The sequence below is a fragment of the Macrotis lagotis genome, chromosome 1 (assembly GCF_037893015.1).
Source record: "Macrotis lagotis isolate mMagLag1 chromosome 1, bilby.v1.9.chrom.fasta, whole genome shotgun sequence".
In the NCBI taxonomy this organism is placed as follows: Eukaryota; Metazoa; Chordata; class Mammalia; order Peramelemorphia; family Peramelidae; genus Macrotis; species Macrotis lagotis.
Window position 1 is genome coordinate 100,960,003 of NC_133658.1, and position 22,138 is coordinate 100,982,140.

The 22,138-nt window shown below is 37.0% G+C and overlaps 1 protein-coding gene and 1 long non-coding RNA gene across 6 annotated transcripts in view; one reads left to right on the forward strand and one right to left on the reverse strand.

Moving 5' to 3' along the window:
• Positions 1 to 4,066, forward strand: part of LOC141501563 (uncharacterized) — a 34,397-nt gene extending 30,331 nt beyond the window's left edge. The window contains exon 3 of the long non-coding RNA XR_012472269.1: positions 3,569 to 4,066. This is a non-coding gene — a long non-coding RNA (uncharacterized LOC141501563). The remainder of the gene's footprint in view (positions 1 to 3,568) is intronic.
• The window catches only part of LHCGR (luteinizing hormone/choriogonadotropin receptor), a 75,536-nt gene that overhangs the window by 48,330 nt on the left and 5,068 nt on the right, over positions 1 to 22,138 (reverse strand). The window lies entirely within an intron of this gene.

Below are 22,138 nucleotides of genomic sequence, written 5' to 3' on the forward strand. Positions count from 1 at the left end.
CTCCTATATTTGAGACTTTTTATATACCTCTAGGAACCCATATTATCACCTAAAGTGACCTTAGGTCATTTTGACCCTGGAACACCTTCATGGAGGTGACACTCAAGAGCTATATACATTTGTATTGTCATTATTGACGACCTTAGTATTTTGAAACTACTCAAAGGAAACTAAAAATTCCCACCAAGATTACCAATGGGGGCTCATCTTCCACAGATATGCCTTGGAAGACAAAATGAGAGGCAGTATGCTGTAGGGACAAGGATGCTGGCCTTGCAGAAGACAGTGACTAGGTCTGTAACCTGTATCTGATACTAACTGGTTTTGTGTCCCTGGGTAAGTAAATTAACCTCTCTGATGTTATTGTTTCATTTGCAAACAAGCATAAGTCTACCTGAAGCATCTATCTCACAGGAATGGTAATAGAATGACTTTAATAAAGAACAAACTTTCCCATCCTCCAAATTAGTCTTATCATACAAAAAAAAAATTAGCAGTAAGAGGACCATCTCAGTGGAATCATAGAATTTAAAGCCAAAAGTGTCCTTAGATAGCATTTAGTACAACTGCTTCAATGATCAAATCCTAAACTGCGGGATGCCTGCTATTGACTGGCTGCTGACCCGAAGATCCCTGGGAGTCCCATTCTAACCGTTGCACCCACTGTCCCAAGATTCTGGTAACCTTGTAATTTTCTCTTTTACTTTCCTTGCTCACGTACTATCTGACCTGCCATGAAGTAAACAAAAACATGACCTCTCCAATGTGATCTGTCCCATTAGATTTGAGAGCAAGGAATATCAAGATTTTTCTGCTTCTCACACTTGAAATCTCTTCAATGTTTTTGTTCCCCTAGGCCCAAATTAGAATGTGAGCTCCGTGAGAGAAGGGAGTATCATTTTTTTTGGATCTACGTGCTTAGCTTAATGTGGAGCACATGATAAGCACTTCATAAATTCTCTCCTAGTTCATAGAGGCTAAGTAAGTTTTTCAAGGTTATACATCTATAGTATCTGGCTCAAGGAAGAACTATGGCTAGAAATCTGAATCTCCCAACTACATCCCATTACCTGCACTTAAGGGCCGGCTCATCAGATGCTTCTGTCTAAACACAAAGCATGACACAGGTGTGTTAGTTCTTCTGAATAGCCTTTGAGGGAATAGGACCCACCAACAAGAGGCGAGCAAGGCTTTGTACTCTAATTCCTTTCCTGAAAATGGCCCCATTAAATATGTCTTTCAACACTTGGAAATATTTAACGTGGATTATAGTAAGAACAGTGACGACGGGGAAGAAAAAAGTCTCCTTGTTATGGCATGTTTGCTTCCTATATTTCTTCTGAATCATGTCCGCTTGGCTTCCTGATTAAAAACATGGTTTTATTGCTCTCTGCACTGCCAAGCCAATAAATTTCCAGAAGAGAAAGCTATATTCTGCTGTACCCCCTGCACCATCAATAAAATTGACAGCCAAGTTCTGATCCCAGAATCTTTATTACTAAGGGATAATGCAGAACAGAACATATTTTGGAGAGTTTACATAAAAGCTTCAGCCAAACTCTTCAGAGGTGTTTATTCATGCAAACGGGAGCAAAGCAGTCCCAGCCTCTCCAGAGGCAGTCTAGGGAAGGATGGCAGTGGTGTAGGGTGTGATTCCCAGGAGGGTTGAGCAGTTCGGGTTTGAACAGGGGGGCTGCTGGAGGGTGTTGGTAGATGGAAGCCAAGAGGGTTGGAAGGCAGGACAAAGGTCAGGAAAAGTGGGAGAAATGCTAGACCACTAGGAACTGGGCTGTAGAGCTTTCCTGATGTCAGCCAACATGAAACTGGCTTCAGGTAATACTGATGCTAAGGGGCAGAAACAGCAGCAGAGGGATGGAGGGTAAAGATGAAGAGACTAGGAGGAAGAGAAACTGAGCTAACAGCAAAACCAAAAGGGCAGGTGACTATGACCCAACAGGAGTCAGGGGCCATAGGGGTGGAAAGGTGAATATTACAATCCTTAAGCAGGGCTACAATGAATGATATTTACCTGCATTCACTTGACTCTGTACGTGCGTTTCTTAGGAGGCTGTGTGCAAACTAAATTTTTAAAAAATGAATCCTGTGCGTATATTGTATTTTTGAAATTTCTGTGAATTAAATGAGTGGGGGTGGGGGTGGGCAAAGTTCTTCTGTTTAAGATTCATTACAGAAAGAGCTCCTTGAAGACAGGAAATATCTTTTGCCTTTCTCTGACTAAAATCAGAGAAGACATAAGGAAAATAAGACAAAGGGAGAGAAGGAGGGAAACTGCCTAAGGGGCCAAAGAGGTTCTATAAAAATAAAAACAAAGAGAAACAATTTGGAGGGGAGTTGTTTGGGGGCCAGACATGGAGATATTCACAATTCTATGCCACCTAGTACCCAGAGGAAAGAACTGGGTCTGATGCCCAAAAAGTATGATGACTGAATTAAGATGAGTATGAAAGCTTTTAAGACTATAAATGGGGGTTACAGATTTGTGTTTCCCCCTTTAAAGTTTTAAGCACCTATTTTTCTTTTTTTGGAAGTAGGTGGGTTTGGAGGCACTCAGGGTTAAGTGACTTGCCCAAGGTCACACAAGTGAATGTTTGAGGCCAGATTTAATCTCAGGTCCTCCTGACTCTAGGGCTATCTAACTACCCTCAAACACCTACTTTACAAAAGGAAGGCCAAAGGAAGAGGAACCTGATCCTTTCTTAGGTTATATATCTTGGGGCATGAGAGGCACCTCAAAAAGACCCCACCAAATTTGACAAATGTTTATGAATAAGATTCCAAGGTTGGAAATTACAGAATTAAAAAGTACAATCTTTAGAGAAGTCTGACTAATTCAGATGAAATAAGGTCATTTTTATCACTCAGAGATTTAAAAATCATTTATTGTATCACTTAGTTCAATTTCCTCCAATTGCTTCAAAATTTCCATTACTTAGCCTATTTCTATTGCTTAATTGGATGTGATTTAGGAAAGAGTATGAGAATACTGTTGAAGGAGTTAGTGGATGTGGGATTGAGCTTCAGTTCGGCCTCAAACTAGCTGTGTGACCTTCAGCAAGTCATTTTTCTCTAGGTTTGTTTCCTCATCTGTAAAGGACTTGGTTGAACTAAAAAATTTCTAACATTTTTCTAATTCTTCCAGCTCTAATGTTCTCATTTTCCTATTCTTCTCTGTCTTCCTCTTTTCCTTTCTTTATGTGTGTGTGTGTGTGTGTGTGTGTGTGTGTATGTATATAAGTAATCATGGTAGTTTCACTTGTTTATCTCAATGTAAATAAAGGTCAGAACTTCTTGAATGAACCAAGGAACTGTAAACTGATGCAAACAAGGCCTTAATCAGCTTTGAAGAAGTGTTTTGATCATTGGTTGAAGATGGCCAATGTCATACAGGAAATGCCTCCACTGGGCTCTTCTATAACCCAGCAGGCTATTTTAGCAACCAACATTCTGATCTAATGATGGACTAACTTTAACCAAGCCTCTAAGAAGCAATTATTTGGGGGGGAGAGGAAGAAAGGATCTCTCCATGTCCTTTCTTGTCTATCCCCAGGTAATTCTGCTGAGCAGTGTTCTTGGAGGACAGCAGTTGATGGAAGCATCTACACTGGGTGCCAAGAAACATCCAATCGAGATGAAGACAAATGAGTGCATCAAGGAAAGACAACTTTAAGACCCTACAAGGTTATCAGTCCTTAGAGCCCAGCAGAATGCTCTATTCATCTAAGGGGGGAACTTCATGAAGAATTCACAATGATAGAGGATTTCCAGAAACCAGTTCCAGGACTTTGAGTTATCTCTTTACCACATGCATTATTTTTTTAAAAATTAATCTTTCCAATTGCATGTTAAAAACAATTTGTAACATAATTTTTAAAATTTAAAATTTTGAATTCCAGGTTCCCTTCCTCTTTCCCCTCCCCTTTCTCCTTATTGAGAAAGCAAGTAATTCGATATAGGCTATCCATGTGCAGTCATGTAAAACACATTTTCTTATAAATCATGTTATAAAAAACAGACCTCCCCCAAAATAAGAAAAATAAAATTTTAAAAAGTATTCATCACTCTGCATTCAGATTCTAAGAATTTTTTCTCTTGAGGTAGAGAACATTTTCATCATTAATCCTTTGGAATTGTTTTGGATCTTTGTATTGCTGGGATTAGCTAGATTATTCACAGTTGATTACCATACACTATTGCTGCTACTGTGTGTACACAGTTCTCCTGGTTCTGCTTGCTTACTTTAGTAATGTAGGTCTTTCCAGGTTTTTCTGAAAGCATCCTGAACATTTCTTTTGGCACAATTATATCACATCACAATCATATGCCACAATTTGTTCAGCAATTCTCCAATTGACAGGCATCCCTTCAATTTCCAATTCTTTGTCAGCACAAAATTGATATAATTATTTTGTATATATTGGTCCTTTTCCTTTTTTTAAAAAATCTATTTGGGATAGAGACCTAGTAGTGGTATTGCTGGGTCAAAGAGTATACTCAGTTTTATAGCCCTTTGGACATAGTTCTCAATTACTTTCCAGAATGATTGCATCAGTTCACAACTCCACCAACAGTGCTTTTGTACCACATGTGCCCCACCACCTTTGTACTTCAAATTTATGCCTGCTTTCCTAATGAACTAAGTATATATTTGTTGGACTTTTGGGGGATTGCCTTTTTATGCCATTTTTCTTAGGATATTATCTCAGGAAATATTCTTTCCTAAAAGTTTTCAAGATACTGATTTAATAATTAATCAGAAATACAATGAAGGAAGGTATTTGTGTATGACAATCCAGTAATAGAAACCCAGTCCCTCAGTGTAACTAACACTGAAAAAAACCCCCGAGGAGAAAAATAGTTTTCTACCTTCTGGGAATCCAGTCATCCAACCTGCACATGTGAATAAGAATTGGAAAAAGTAGAAATTTCCAAAAGAATCTCTGTTTTTCTTTCTTCTGTCTTAAATTGCTTTCTGCCCTGCCCCATGGCCACCCCCCCTCCCAATGACATAGAGACACACAGATTCTTTGAGAAGGAATCTATTCACTGACTTTTAAAAAAAAATACTGTTTCATACTAGACTTACAACTATACATCTTCCAAGCAGATAAGGCATCCATGCCCCTCTGCAAGAAAATCTGTGCTATGAAAAATACTTACAGATCAGCCCAATAAATTAGAGTGTTCAACTGTATTTAGAAAGTAATCTTTTGTAAAACAAAGATTTATTACAGGTTTTCTTTAAATAGCAAGCTTTTCACTTGAAAAATATGACTCAACTTTCAAAATCTGTCTTATACTAACCTTTTTAGGAAGGTGCCCATTAAATAATGCAAGTTATAACTGTGGGTTTGGAACTAGAAGGGATCTTAGTAGTCTCCTCAATGAGTCCAATAGCTTCTTTTTTTTTTATAGGGGAGGAAACTGAAGCCCACAGAGGTAAAGAAACTTGCTCATATCATGCAAGCCATATTAAAGCCTTAAATTTAACACTCAGCTCTCCAGTTCTTTTGTTTATATTAACAAATATTTCCTCTCTTGTGCTTGCACCCTACTGCTTGAGGACATTCCACAAAAATGTCAAGAAAATACAATTCCTAGAATTTATAGCTAGCTGGAAGGAACCTCGGAAATAGGATTATAGATTCAGAACCTAGAAAGGACCTTATAGACCATCCAGTCTCCTTGTTATTCACATAAGGAAACTGAAACTCAGAAAAGGAAACAAGATTAAACACCTATTGTGCCCCACACTTTATGCTAAATACTTTACAAATATATTTGATTCTCACAATAAAACTGGTAGATAGTTAGAGAGTTGCTTCTTTACAGTTGAGGAAACTGGGTCAGGCAGAGGTTAAGTGGCAAACCCTAGAGTTGGTAAAAGAAAATGTAAAAGTGAATTATCTGAGATCAAATCTGAACTCAGATCTTATCCATTGTACCACCTAATGGCCAGAAAGGTGAAGTTATCTGACCCCAGGTCACTAGGTATCACTAATTGGTAGGTGTCAGTTCCTACATTAGAACTCTGCCTCCAAATCCAGTGCTTTTCTCACAGTATTATACTTCTTCCACAGAGTCACATTTTTAAAATTATTGAAATGTGACTGATTTGACCTCATTTTTCATGCTAAATGTTGTTCCCTTGCTGTGCATTTTAGCATATCTAGTATATATATCTTTGATCTAAACCCTCATACAGGTCACTGCATATGAGAGACAAGGCAAAAAGTTTACTTCTATAAAGGATTGACTTGATAATATGACAAGATAGTATCTAGTCAGCTGACACTCATCAACAGTACGTTTAGTTCTATTAAAGTATCAGATCTGAAAAGGTATTTAAAGTTCAGATTTCTAGCATTTAAAAGAGCTGACTTCCAGAATTTCTCTCCCAAGGCCAACCAGGAGGAGTTTATTAAATGAATGCTATATCTTGCCATTATTCTAGAAGGAATCATAATGAATCCAACCCTTAGGTGCTGAACCCACCACCTTCTCACCTTGTTGTAGGGCTCAGTATTGAACTGCAAGGAAGTTTACTTTTACACATCTATAAATTTGTGCTTCTAGGTAATTTTTTTATTAGCTAAGACATTATTAGGTGACAAATTATCTATGTCTTAATGTTCTCATAGATCAGTAGAAGTCATCCTAAGGGTTGAGAATTCTCAAGCCCAAATGATCATTATATAAGGACAAATAAAAGTGCTATGAGTAAATGGGAAAAACAGAATAGAAATGTAGATCTTGGGTGCTGGAAGGTACCAAGGGATCATCTAGCAATTCTCTTATTTTATGGGAGCAGCTATTGGCACAGTTGCTTGACCTGTAGTCAGGAAGAACTGAATTCAAATTTAGACTCAGAAGCTTACTAGCTGGGTGGTGTTGGGCAGCTCATGTCATCTCTTTGCCTCAGTTTCTCCATCTGTAAAATGGGGACAGTCAAACCACTTACCTCTCAAGGTTGTTTTGAGGATGAGATGATATTTTTGTAATGTTTGTAAGTGCCTGACATGCGCCATATAAACTTTTGCTATCATTATTATTATTACAGATGAGGAAACAGATGCCTACAGATTTGAGGTGGCTCTCAAGATCAATCAGTCAATCAATATGCATTTTTAAGAGTCATAACCTCCGTGGTGCAAGGTGTTGGTAATGCAAATACAAAAATAAAACATCCCTGACATCAAGAAATATTCATTTAAGTAGGGTACACAACATGTTAAAATATAAGTAGACACAAAATGAAGGTAATATAATTTTGGGGAGAAAGGCCCTAGGACTTGGGGGATAGGTAAAGCCTCCATATGGAAGGTATTTATTTAGCTGAACTTTGAATCAAACTAGAGATTTGAAAGAAGCTGTGATGAGGAAGGAGGACACTGGAAATAAAAAGAGTAGTCTGTGCGGGATGGATTTGAAATTTAATACATGAAGAAGAACAAGAAGGCTGTTTGACTTGTCCTTATATTGGGGCATGATGTATAATGCTGGAAAGGTAAGTTGGGACTAAATTTTGAAGGATTTTAAATACTTGATACAAATTTTAATTTAATCCTAGTCATAATGGTGAACAGCTGGAGCTTACTGAATAGAAGAGGGACATGGTCTATACTTTAGGAAAATCACTTTGACAGCTGTGTGGACAATGGATTAGAGATGAGAGATATTTAAGTCAGGGAGACCAATTAAGAGACTATGGCAATAGTTCAGACAAAAAAGGGGGAAAACAGACTGATGTTGGGTGGAAGTCATGTGAATAAAGAAAGAGGATTGATATGAGAAATCTTGAACATATGGAAATGAGAAAATTTGGCAACTGAGTGGATACATGGATTATGGGAAAGGCGGGGAGTACAGTGTAATGCTGAGATTGCAAACTTGGGTGATTGGAAGGATGGTGGTACCCTTGATAGAAATAGGGAAATTCAGGAGAAGAGTGAGTTTTTTTGGGGGAAGATAAGTTCTGATTTGCATATGCTGAATTTAAGATGTTTCTGGGATAGCCAATTTGAAATGTTTATTTTGCAATTGATGATAAAGGACCGAGAAATGAGACTTTTATTGTTGTTCAGTCATTTTTCAACTCTTTGGGACCTCATTTGGAGTTTTCTTGGCAAACTTATTAGAATTATTTGATATATTCTTCTTCAGCTTGCTTTACAGATGAGAAAACTGATGTAAACTGGGTTAAGTGACTTCCCCGGGATCACCTGCTTAGTGACTGTCAAAGGCTGACTTGGAACTCAGAAAGATGAGTCTTCCTCACTTCAGGTCCCTCACTCTATCCACTGCACCATTTACCAGCCCAGCAGAGAGACTAGGGCATAGAATAAAAAAATCTAGTGGTCATTTGCATAACAGATGATTGTTTCACTCAGGGGAGCAGATGAGATCAACAATAGAGAGTCTCTAGAGAGAAGAGAAGCTCCAAGACAGACTTTTAGTCTTCTCCCACATTTGGGGACTGTGGTATGGATGCTAATCCAGAAAAGGAGACCGAGAAGGAGCATTCAAACTGGTAGGAAGAGAACTGAGAGAGAGCAATGTCATGGGAAGCCAGACAGGACAGTGTCCAGGAGGAGGAGATAGTCAACAGTATTGAATATTGCAGGGAAGTCAAAAAGGATGAGGAGTTGAGACAAGGCTATTGGATTTCACAGTTATGAAATCAATATTAGCAGCAGAGAGATATGGTTAAGTCCCAATTACAACCTTCTAAATTCCAGTTGTGATTTGGGATTCTATTCCAGAAGCAGATAATTACCAAGCTTCAGCTTTTAAGGGAACTTAAAATCCATCCAATATAACCTGAACCTAAACAAGATGATCTTAAAATATCAACAAGTGTTCACCCATCCCCACCCCAACACCCAGTGGCAGTGAAGTATTTTTATTCACTATACTGTAATTGTTTTAAAAAGTCATCTATATTATCGATTTAAGGAAGCTAAACAGATTCATCCATCTTTCACAGGCAATTAGTTTATTGGTATTTTTACAACCCCTGAATTCTAAAAAGTACTCCTAAAACAAGGGGAAAAAAGAGAAGAAACAGAAAAGGGATCAGGTATGTACAAAGCATTTTTTGTTTAATGAATATGGTGATAAAGCTGGGAGAAAATCTTCTTTTATTTTGATTCACAGGAATAAGATTTTCATATTTATTGTATAAGATTTTGTTCTATATTTAAAAATGTCTCAAGAATTTTTGTACTCTTTTTTCAAATCTGCTCATATCTAGAACTTAGTCAGAAAATGACTTTCAATTCTTCAAATGATGTGAAATCTCCATGTTTTTTAAATAGATGAGGCCCATTAAGCAGATACCAACTGCTATCAAGGTGAATTGTATTCATTTGCCAGTCTTTAGTAACCTATAGTAGAGGAGTTGAGGTATTAGTGTTAATCAGTTAGTGTTATAAAGCATTCAGTATGTACCAGACATTGTGCTAAGCACTGAGAATGCAAAGAAAAAGCAAAAAAAAAAAAAAAAAAATGAAAGTGCCAGTCCTCAAGGAGATGATCTGATAAGGGGAACAAAGAATATTTGATAGGTTTATACAAAATATGAATAGAGCAGTTAAAATATTATCTGAGATGAGAAGCCTCTAACCAACTAGTTGGATTAGGAAAGATCAAGATGGTACTTGAACTGAATCTTGAAGAAAACCAGGGATTTTAAGAGGTGGAGGTGACAAAGGAGAGAATTCCATGCATGGGGGACACACAGGGTAAAATCCTGGAGACAGGAGATGGAACATTGGGGATGAGAATTACCAAGTAGGTCAGTTTGGGTAGATTGTGTGGAGGAGAGTAATATGTGAAAATATGGGCAAGGAGAGGACCTGATGTGAAGAGTTTAAATGACAAAAGAATGAGTTTATATTTTATCCCATAAGTTAGGCAAACTGATACCTACTTAGTAGACAGAGCTTTGGACTTGGAGTCAGGAAAACTTGAGTTCAAAATTGACCTCACTTATTTACTATCTGTGTAACCCAGGACAAATTACTTAACCCTGTTTGTCTCAGTTCCCTCATCTATAAAATGAAATGGAGAAGGAAATGGCAAACCACTTCAGTATCTTTTCCAAGAAAATCCTAATGGAATCATGAAGTCAGACATCACTGAAATGACTGAATCACAAAAATTGCTATCTCTTATTATATGTAAACAGGTAAATAGACATTATATAACATCATGGGTTTTATTGCCAATGCTTATCTCAGATTTTGTTTGATATAAATTTTTGCAATTCTTTTTCCTAAAACATAGCTCTTACTTTTTTTTAGTATCTCTCTTGGTGGATATATTTAAATAAATTTTGTTCCCCAACCCCTTTCTTTTCAGTGTAGGGTGTTCTTGATTAGATTTCTATGAATCTAAGCAAATACATTTTTACCAGTCATTATTTGGTGGACTCCGTCCTTGTCCAAGAGCTTAACATTCCTTAATTTTGAATGATATTCCAGATATCAAAATCAAGCTCTTTGTTATCATCCTAATTTAGAGTCAGAGGATGTGTATTCAAATTCCATTGCTGCCCCTTATAGTGGATGACTTTAAATAAGTCATTTTATTTCTCAAGATCTTAATTTTATCTTATGTAAAATTAAGTCATTGAACTAAAATATCTCTGTAGTCTCTGTCACCCCTGTGATCCTCTGAGCCTATGAACTTCCCAACCAGCAGTTTAATGACCAAATTTGTTTTTCTTTACTGAAGTCCTTGCCTTTCATCAGAAGCAGGAGTGAGAAGAATGCTTGCGCTACTATGGATGTCAGTTTCTTGCCCAAGATTTCATAATCCTCACGGATGTTGAATAGTTTCCTTCTGGCACTACTTTTTTATGCCCAAGTTAATCACCAGCAGTGATTAGTAGTTGTGTTTGTCAAGTCTTGGGACAATTTATGCTTGTCCTAAATGCATATCTTAGGGTGGAAACTCAATCTGAGGTACATAGGTCTTTAGGTGTTCTGAAATTTTTAAAAAAAATTTTACTGTGAGGAGTGGATAGGATTTACCAGATTGACAAAGGGGTCTATGAAATACACATAAAATGTTAAGAACCCCTGCTCTAGGAAATGTCCAATCCTCTTTACTATTTATTGGTTTCTAAGTGATCAATAGGCTGGTGCTATGTATTTTTCCTCCTCTTTCCCCTTCTCCTTTCCCTTCCTCTCCTCTTTCTCCTTCTCTACTTCCTCTTTCTTTCCTTCCTATAACCAGATGATCTTTCACCTGATAGCATCTGTAGTTCCTTATTCTTTTTTCCTTTGAGATTAAGCAAGGTGGGTAATCTTCTTAGAGAGTCTCTGGTCCCCCTTTCTCAGGAAGGACTTCAAGAGCTTGCCTAGAAGGTTTTCATATTCAAAGGAATTGTAAAAATAAGATTAAAATTTTAATCCTTAGAGTATTTGAAACTGCTCTCTCCAGAGTTACCGTGACTTTTTAATTACTGAATCTAATGGTCTTTCTTAGTATCTCATTGTTCTTAACTTCTCTGTAGCATTTGGCTGCAATAGTCATCCCCTTCTCCTGAACTCCATTTATTTGGTGTTTTCATTATACTACTCTCTCTAGGTTCTCCTCCTATCTGCCAGACCACTTTTTCCTCAGTCTGGATCTAAATTCATATTGCCCCTCCCCCCACCCCCAACAAACTTTGGGTTCAAGACTGTTGTAGGCCCATCTCCCTTTTCTCCCTACATTCTCTCACATGGTGATTATCAGCCCTTATGAGTTCAATGATCATCTCTATGGAGATAACTCATAGCTCTATAAATTCCCATCTCTCCCTTCTGAGCGTTGATCTGACATTTCTAACTATCCATTGGATATTTCAAGTTGAATGTCCTATAGCATCTCAGACTCAACATGTCCAAAATAAAATTCATTCTTCTTCTTCTTCCCTCCCCTCTTCCAGATTTCTCTCTATTACTATTGAGAGCAATAGCCTCTTAATTTATTGCCTTGTCTCAAGTCTGTCTCCACTGCAATCTACCCTTCACATAGTAGCCAAAATGATTTTCCTGAAGTATAGGTGATCACTCTCCCCCACTCAATGAATACTGGTGGTTCCCTATCACTCATATTGGTAATTAAAATAAAATTTTATTTTATTCCAAAATGACAAACCTTTCTTAGCTTAGTCACATAAAAACAATTCTAATGAAAAGATTTATTTAGAGCTAAGAAAAGCAAGCAATGGCTTGGATTTATCTCCAAGGCTATAGTTTGCCTTGTTGTTTAGTTATGTTCAATTCTTTGTAACCTCATTTGGGATTTTCTTGGCAAAGAAAACCTTCTCTAACTCATTTTACAGCTGATGAAATTGAGGCAAACAGGGTTAAGTGACTTGCTTATGGTCACCCCACCCAGTGTCTAAGTCAGGATTTGAATTCAGAGTCTTCCTGACCACATTGATATCAGTTTGCCTAGGGGCTCAATTATTCTCAACTTATGGGATCAAATATAAATTCATCTTTTCAAAGTACTTTATAAATATTGTCTCTTTTGATCTTCACAATAGCCCTGGGTGGATGCCATTGTTATCTCCATCTTACATATATAGAAACTGAGACAGATGGAGGTTAAATGATTTGCTTGGGGTCACACAAGCCTTCTTGAATATAAGTGTAGCCCTACTAAAAGTACTATAAGAACTGCCCTGGATAATAAATATACTGTATGAATAATATACTAAAAGTACCATAAGAACTGCCCCAAATATGGGAAATTGGGAATGTGATCTACAGCTACTAATGTAAGAGACAAATTCGATTTCATAAGAATGACTAAGATTTGTTTAAGAGAAATAATGATTGTAATATGACTCCTCAAGGTAATATTTTATGCAAAAAACTCAAAACATGACAAGTAAATGGGTAGAATAGATCAGAGGGGAAGTAGTAGTGATGTAGATTAAGAAACTAAACTTGTATGAAGAAATCTAGGAACCTGAGTGGGAAGCATTAGAATAGAGCATTTGAGTAAAGTCCAGTGAAGGCAGAAAGAGAAGTGTTATTGTTATCAGGGTATATATACTATGTACTACCTGGATAGGCAGAAGAAAAAGTTTACTAATTTGAAAAATAGATCATATACTTACTATAGAGGGATAGGAGAGCAGTATGATGAGAGATTTCAGTTACTTTTTGTAATTTGTAATTTTGTAATTTTGCTACATTTGTTAAAACATCTTCTTTGCCTAAAGTGGAGAAGCTAATAACTTTCTGGTTTTCCTTTATGATAATTTTTTTCTCTGAGAGGTAAAGAAGTAAAGAGGAACTGCTATTCTGGATGTCTTTACTAAAAGGAGAAATCATAGTTGCAAATCTTTACTTTTAATTTTCCTTCTTTTTAAAATTTAATTTATTTTTTCCTATGAACAAAAATCCATTTTGTTTCCCTCTCTCATTCGTTTCATCCGGAATAAAAAAGAAAACCAAATCCTTATCACAAATGTACACAGTCAAGCAAAACTAATTTTCACATTGTCCATCTCCAAAAATTATGTTTCATTCTGCACCCTAGTTCTGTCATCTCTCTCTCTCTTAGAAGATGGGTAGTATGCTTCATCATCCATTGTCTGGAATCAGGATTAGTCATTACTTTAATAGGAGTTCTTAAGTCTTTAAATTTGTGTGTGTGTGTGTGTGTGTGTGTGTGTGTGTGTGTTTGTGTCTGTTTATAATGTTACTGTATAAATATTTATCTTGGTCCTCTTCACTTCATTCTGTATCAGCTTATTCAAGTTTTTCACAGGTTTTTTTTCTGAAACCATCTTTTCTAGAAATGATGAGAACCTTGAGTAGAAAGGCATTCTATTTTAGAATTTGTGATTGAAGAGAAGAAATACAGGCTTGATCTGATAAGCCCTGGAGATTTCAGAGAGAATGAATTAAAAAAAGTTTCAGAGCAAAGATGGGTAGGATTCTCATGGAATAAAATTTTTCAGGAGATATCAATTTCAGGAAGAAATGTAAGCTCTTATGAATAAGATTCTCTTCTTTTCTTTTCTTTTTTTTAGGTTTTTTTTTGGTAAGGCAAATGGGGTTAAGTGGCTTGTCCAAGGCCACACAGCTAGGTAATTATTAAGTGTCTAAGACCGGATTTGAACCCCAGGTACTCCTGACTCCAGGGCTGGTGCTTTATCTACTGTGTCACCTAGCCGCCCCAAGAATAAGATTCTCAAAGAGAATTGATTGAAATTTATAAAAATAAGAGCCATTTCCCAAATGATAAATGGTCAAAGAATACAAACATGCAGCTTTCAGAAAGAAGAAATCAAAGCTATCAATAGTCACGTGAAAAACTGATCAAAATCATTATTAAGTAGAAAAATACAAATTAAAACAACTCTGAGGTATCACCCACACCTATTAGATTGGATAAAACAACTTAAAAGAAAAAATGACAGATAATAGAGGGAAAATAGGTCACTAATAAACTGCTGGTGGAGTTGTGAACTGCTTGTGAACTAGTCTAGTTCCAAACTAGAATCTGAAACTCTCTATTTTATTTTATTTTTTTATTATTTTAGATTTTGCAAGTCAATGGGGTTAAGTGGCTTGCCCAAGGTCACATGGCTAGGTAATTATTAAGTGTCTGAGGTCGGATTTGAACCCAGGTACTCTTGACTCCAAGGCCGGTGTTCTATCCACTGCGCCACCTAGCCACCCCAAACTTTCTATTTTTAAAAAAAGAATGTTTATACCTAAATTAAAAATAAATTTAACAAAGAATAAGACCTCAAAGACACAGAAAAACAATCCCAATGAAGGGGGAAAAGAATTCTCTTGGGAACCTGTTGTTAGGCAAATGGAATTTAGATTTTAAAGACATGTGGAAGGTATATTAAAGAGCAGGCAATGAAATGAATACATAATAGTCACATGGTCCTCTAAGACTAATGTCTGAATGACTCTCAATATTAATTGAATTGAAGGTGGGAAAGGTTTCCCCCCTTTCTATATTAGAGAAAAGAAGAGAATCAAAATGCCAATAAAATTGCTTATTATTCAGTGTAAATGGGACAAAGATTACTTTTAATCATGAGAAACCTGAACAGCTCAGCTCTCATTTTGGTTCTGGATTTTTTTTTTCTGCCAACACATTCTTTTTATGCTGGAGAGGACAGAACAAAAATGTCGAATGGGTAGGTGAAACCCAAGAAAGTAAGAATGTAAAAGAAAATTTGACTTCTTTTGGTAAGTTCAAACCTCTATGCACTACATTTCAAGATGAAAGAATTGGCTGTTTCTTTTTTTTTTTTTAGGTTTTTTGCAAGGCAAATGGGTTAAGTGGCTTGCCCAAGGCCACACAGCTAGGTGTCTGAGTGTCTGAGGCCAGATTTGAACTCAGGTACTTCTGACTCCAGGGCCGGTGCTCTATCCACTGTGCCACCTTAGCTGCCCTGGCCACCTAGCCGCCCCTAGCTGTTTCTTGAATACAAGATATCATCTACTGACTCCCCAAATAATCTTTGGTTTTTCATCAGCTGCCCTCACCCCATGCCTGAAATGTTCTTCCCTCTCTTGTCTTTGCCTCTAGCTTCCCTGCCTTTTTTCAAGTCTTCATCTCAAAGTTTACATTCTGCAAGAGGTCTTTCCTGGTCCTCCCTGAAGGCTAATGGCTTTCATTGAGAAGACCTATATATACATTGAGAAGACCTATGTATACATCACCTATGCACATATGTTGTTTGCCTGTTGTCTCTTTGTAATTTTGAACTCTTTGAAGGCAAGGGGTCTTTTTATCCTTCTTTGTAGTTCTAGCTGTTAGCATCATGTCTGGCACATAGAAAGTGTTCAAAAGAAATTTCATGAATTGAATGAGACTCAAGAGAAAAGAATGGAGTCTGCAAATTCTAGGATCTTTGATTAATTTTAATTCCTGGTAAGTTTTAAGAGCCCATCACTTAAAGGAATAGTTAGTGAAGATCTAAAAGAGGATGTGATACCCACAAAAGGTTAACATGCTTCATCAAGAATGGGTCTATTTGGACCATCCAACTTGTCAACCAATTGCAAGTTGGCATGGATCATTTTTCAGTAGTTTCACGTGTGTACATTTTGACACTCCAAGAGCACTACACACTTCCAGAGTGTGGAAACAGTATTTTATTTTTTATGACTCAGCTCATATTATTTCTCCTCTAAGGAACTTATTCAGCTTACTCTAGTCCACAGTGATCTCTTCTCCTAATATTTAACATGGTAAATGTCCATGGTCTTGACATATTCTCGATGTCAGAGCCTTTGACTTTTAATTTTAGGGAAGTTACTTAACCTTTCTGAGTCTGTTTCTTGTCTGTGAAATGGGGAAAATAAGTGCCACATGGTACATAGGTTACTGTGAGGGAAAAGTACTTTGCAAATTTTCTAGTACTTTATTAAAATTGAGAGTGAGAAGTTATAATGCTAAGTTAGGGAATTGAGTGTCAATAAATTCATTCTTAAAACATTCATTGGGTGATTAATCATGTACCATCTGGGGACATTTCTTCCATTTCTGTATTGACCTGTCATTTATCACTTATGTAATTATGTAACATTTCACATGTTTATATTCCATCACCCATGTTGAATTGTAAAATTCATGAGGCATGAATCAATCAATCAATTAATCAACAAGGATTTGTTCAGCATCTACAATGATTGCTTTATGTTCCCTCACCATAGTACTATGTTATTTGTTATAGGTACTCAGCCAATATTTGTTTATTGTAATTTAACAAAAATAAGTTATAATATTAGAAATGATATTTTATATAGTACTTAAGGGTTTGAAAAGACTTTACAAATATCTTGTTTTATCTTCATAACTCTGGGAAGTAGGAGCTAAAATCATCCTCATTTTACAGATGAGGTAACTGAAGCAAACAAGGGTCAAGTAGCTTGACCAGGGACACATGGCTAATAAGATCTGAATTCACATTTTCCTCAGATGTGAGGAGCTCAGATCTTCCTGATTTGAGTCAAGCATTCTTATCTACATGACTTCCCCATAACCTTTTTTATACCTTTTTTCCCCCTCAGGAATGGAAACTCTAATCAATGTTACCTTTGCCTCAGTGAAGGGCATGACATTTTACTACCCTATGACTCAATTCAGAAACCCTGAAATTCTGAGTTATAGGCTGCCTACATTGAAGTTCCTTTCTCTGATTATTACTCTATTTCTTTCTGCCCCTCCACAATAGACCCTTCCTTCTGGTTTTTTATATTCTTTCTAATCATTCTATCAGACTTTCTTGAATCCTTATCTTTTTGTTAATGTTTCAGGGGATTGACCACTGAGAATTCCATCTTCAGAGCATGGGCAGTGTGATCAACCTATCTGGTTAGTCCATTGGGGAGCCTGTTTTCTGGAGAGTGTAGCCTGTATAGACATTCTATAACTGGTTTCAGTCATCTCATCATGTGGTAAAGGATCTGATTCTTGATTGTTTAAACCTACTATAACCAGGATGGAGATAGAATAATTGTAAATGTGCCACAAGGTGTTTGGGGTGGTGGTTTCTATTCTTGCTATATATTCCTTTGTAAAATATAATTGAAATTAGTTGGTTAAATTAAAACTGGGGTACTAATCACCAGCATTTAACATTGATAAGAACACCCTGGAATGAGGGCTTGAGCCATCAGCATTAGAGAATAGACATCTCCAATCTCTCAGGGGGTTCTGGCATTGTAATTTGCCTTTTTATCTTTAGGACTTAATACAGTTTTTAGTATATAGTAGGGGGTTAATAAATACTTGTTGAATTGAATTGAATTAATGAATAGTTTTATTATTATTTTTGCACCTTTCCTTTTCTCTCAGTACCCAGTCAGTGTGAGCAGACACAGAGAAAGTGCTGAAATGAAAACTTGTTGTAGTGAATTGAATTAGATTTGGGGCTGCTTACCCTGAGGCTGTCCAGTCTACCTCTAGTCACAGAATTTTCTCCTCTCTCCTCCCTCATTCTCCCCAAGAAGGGAAACCTTAGTAGGGTTACTTCTGGAGTAGAATTCCCATTAATTGGGGATGAATTTTCTCACTGGGCATGTTCCTGGTTTCCACACATAAGGCACAGCACTACTAACAGCTGTTGTGGCCACATAATTAACCATTAACTCTACTCTCAGTGACAGGCACATACTTTTAGTCATTAGTAAAGCTGTCAAGAGTTGGTAGAAGACCTTCTTTCTCCTCTTCCTTCCTGAGTCTTTCCTGGGTAGCTAAGAAACAATGCCTCACTAATACCTGTGAAACAGGAAGAAATATAAAGTCAAGAAAAGAAAACTTTTACCCTTAGTCTTTCATGAAAGTACTTGGGAAATCATCTTGGTGCTGTGGGAAAGAACTGGTTTGAGTCTCAGCTCTGCCTGTATAATCTTGATCAACTCACTGGACCTCTCTGAGACCTAAGTTTCCTCAACTGTAAAATAGGACTAATCACACACAATTCATCTCTGAGGAGCCAATCAGACAGCAGGGGCTTGTGTAAGCTCCCTGTTTACAAAGAATTGAGCCAATCAGAGCCCTTTCATTGGCTTTTATATTCGGTTGACTGAGTTGACTATCAACCATGGATAGTCTTTCTACAGTACCTCAGAAGGTAAAGATAATTCCCTATAATATGAACAAAAAATTATATCAAGATCTCTTCCATAATAGCTTTTCCAAGTCATTTTTACAACATCTAAATAAAAAAAAAGTCTGGAAGAAAAATGGTAAATAAATTCAACCATTCACAGAGCCATTTAATGTCTAATTTTTAAAGAAACAAAACATTCCAACCCTTCTCTCCTGCAAACCAGAGCTCTTCCAGCAATAATATGACATGACAAGAATAACTCTGGTAAATAGAACTATATGTTGAATTCTCCCTGGGGAACATCTGCATCAACTGTAATGATTTCTCAAAAGTATTTTTCAGGAGCAGAGAATATCATTATGTTGTCACGTCAGTGACACTGAAGATATGCTTCAGGATGCTCTTTCATTACATGCCTCTGTTTCTAGACACTTAAAACTTTTGCAGAGTTGTATTTTGTAAAAGTTAGCTCCAACTTAGTGCATCACAAGTTATTAATAAGTTTGAAGCTGAATTTGGAAAGGAATTACCATTATGCATCCAGTACCTGAAGATGATTACCTTTTTTTTTAATTGAATCATTAGCAGAACATCTCTGTCTATGTTTTCTGGGTCAATGTTATCTAATATATCTCCAGCTGGTGAAAAAAATGGATAATATGATCAGAAGCTGTTTGTTTCTGAACTTTTTAGGGAATATCATTCAGCACTCCTACTTTATATTTTAATTTATCCAGAAATATTTGCTTAGTTTTTATAATATTCAAGACAGTGGAGTGGGCAGGTGATGAAGCTACAAAGAATATGATCTGGTTCTTACACTTTAGGAACTTATAGTTCTGAAAAACTGGTTTTCTGGACTAAGACTAACACTACTCTTAGCAAATAATTGTTATCAGGATGTCACTATGAGACTTTTATCCTTGAAAGCCCAGTTCTTTTGCTCCTACCCATCTGGTAACTTCTCTTTTCTCTGAATACCTATAGCACTTTAGATGTAAAACATTTGTAAACCTCGAAGTACTACATGAATGTCAAGAGTTTTTATTCTTATCTATACCATTCATATAGTGCTTGGCACAAATTACTTTGCAAGGTAGCAGGGCATAACTGAATATAGTCAAAAGACCTGAATGGTATTGGCTTTCTGATGGTGTTGGGCAATTCATTGAAATTGTTTCTTTCTCTATTGAATGTATAGAATAATAGTTGTACCCAGTTCACAGACCTGTTGTGAGAAAAGGACTTGGTAAATCTGCTATAAAAATGTTATTAAATATGAGTCATATATAGACAAGGCCCACTCAAAATAATAATGCTATACCCCAATATAATTAAGCCTTCCAGGTATAAAAGTCAACCACTCCCCAGCTGTCAAGGTGACTGTGTTGGTTTGTTGTTGGATCCTTGTTGAATCCTAATTTTGAGATATTTATGAAACACAAATGAAGAAAAATCCTTGTGTGGTTACCCTGGCAGATTAGTGTTTTGAAGGTTACCATTTGTCTGTTTTCAAGGAAGAGAAGGAGTCTAAAGAGATAAAGTGGGAGGAGGGGTAAGAACATGGACTTAAAACAATCCCTCTGGCTTTTCAGCTTTGGGATTCAGGAAAAAAATAACCAGAAAAGAAAAGAGTGATCACAGAATGTTAGATCCAAGAAGGACTTTAGAGATGATATATAATCCAGCTCCCTATTTTACAGATGAAACCTTGCTAAATTTACATGGGGATCTGGGTCAGAATGGTTTAGTAACTTGCTTCAGGGTCACACAGCCACAAGAGGGTCAAAGGTGTCCCTACAACCTCAGTCTTCTAACTGCAAAGCATTATTGCCATCCTTCTGGGTTGACAAAGGATCTAAAACTGAAAAGCAATTTTGTAGTATTATGATTATTGCATTTTCTGTGAGATTTTTTGGAAGTCTGACTGGGGCTTTCAAATGTCCTGTTAATGGGCCACAGTATAGACTCTCAGAATCTTAGAGAAGAAGTCCATCAAGCACAGCCTATAATCCCTTCTACAGAATCCTGGGGAAGTGTGTGTGGGGGTGGGGTGGGGGGTGGGAGAGTTTGGAGTGTTAGGGTGTGTGTCTCCTGTCTCCTTTTTGGACAATTGTAGTTTTTAAGAAGGGTTTTTTTTTTAAGTTTCCTTCCAACAACATTTAAACCTGCCTTTTTTACAATGACTACTTCTTGCTCTTGGTCTACCTGCTGGGACCAGTAGAGGCCATGATCTTATTACCCTTGTCATGACTTTGGACCTGAATTTAGTCCCTGCCTTTCCAAAAATGTGGTGACCTTCATATGTTGGTCCGATCGAAACAGATACAACAAATCTGTTATGTCTCTTCATCAGGGCACTATTCCTCTTTCTCTTATTTTGTGGGGCTAGGAAGGGGATTTTGGAGGAGTGGAACAGGAAGAGGTTTGGATGATTTTATTCACCTGAATTTGTGATTCCATTCAGATAGAGAATTTTCATTGTAGATACTCTTTCCACTATCACAGATGACACAATTCTTTCTCTGTGGATGAGAACTTTTTTGTACCATGGAATCTTGGAATAGCTGGGGCTACTAAGATTAAGTGAGTTGCTCTGTGGTCACAGAGTTAGTACAGGAAGGCTTTAACCTAGGTCTTCCTCTCTCCCAGACCAGCTTTCTATCCATCTGTCATGTTTTTTTTCATGCATTTCTTAATGCAGTCTAAATTTGCCATTCACATAGTGACTCCTATTTAGTATGTAAGCCACTACAACCTTTGATCTGTTTCACAAGTTTTCTTGTCATTCTTCTCCCATTTTGTATTTGTGAAGTTGTTTTGAACTTATGAGACTATAATTATCTTTATTAAGTTTTATCTTATTGGATTCAGTCCCTTTCTTTGCTTTTCCTCCCCCTAAAGGCTATCAAGTACCTTATGAAATAGACCCATGAGAAGTATTACAAAGAGGTCTATCTCTTTGTTTGACTTCCTGTGTTTTGATTTTTTGGGGGTTTGCTTTTCTCCAAAATGCTGGACTTTGCTAGTTCAAGTCTAGGATCCAAGAAAAGAAATACCATTTGTTCTAGACAAAAAGTGACAAATTTTGACTTCCTTCTTCCTCCTCTCTTCCTCATCCCAGGACCTTTTGTTTTGGGGGCTTGTTTTTTTGGCAAGGCAATGGGGTTAAGTGACTTACCCAAGGTCCCACAGCTGAGGCAGCATTTGAACTCAGGTCCTCCTGACTCCAGGGCCGGTGCTGGTGCTCTATTCACTATGCCACCTAGCTGCCTCTATCATCCCAGGACCTTTTGATAGAGAACTCCACTATCAGTTTGCCTGGAGTTTATGTTACTAAGAAATGTAAATGGTGATGGGAGTGATGGGAGATAGAAAGAAAAACTGATTGATGCAAAAAACTGAGAGCTTGATGTCACGTTAAGGAGACACTAAAAGTTTTTGATTAAGAGGGTAAAATGATCAGAACTGTACTACATAGAATTAATATGATAGAAAACAGGATCTGATTAGAGGAGTAAG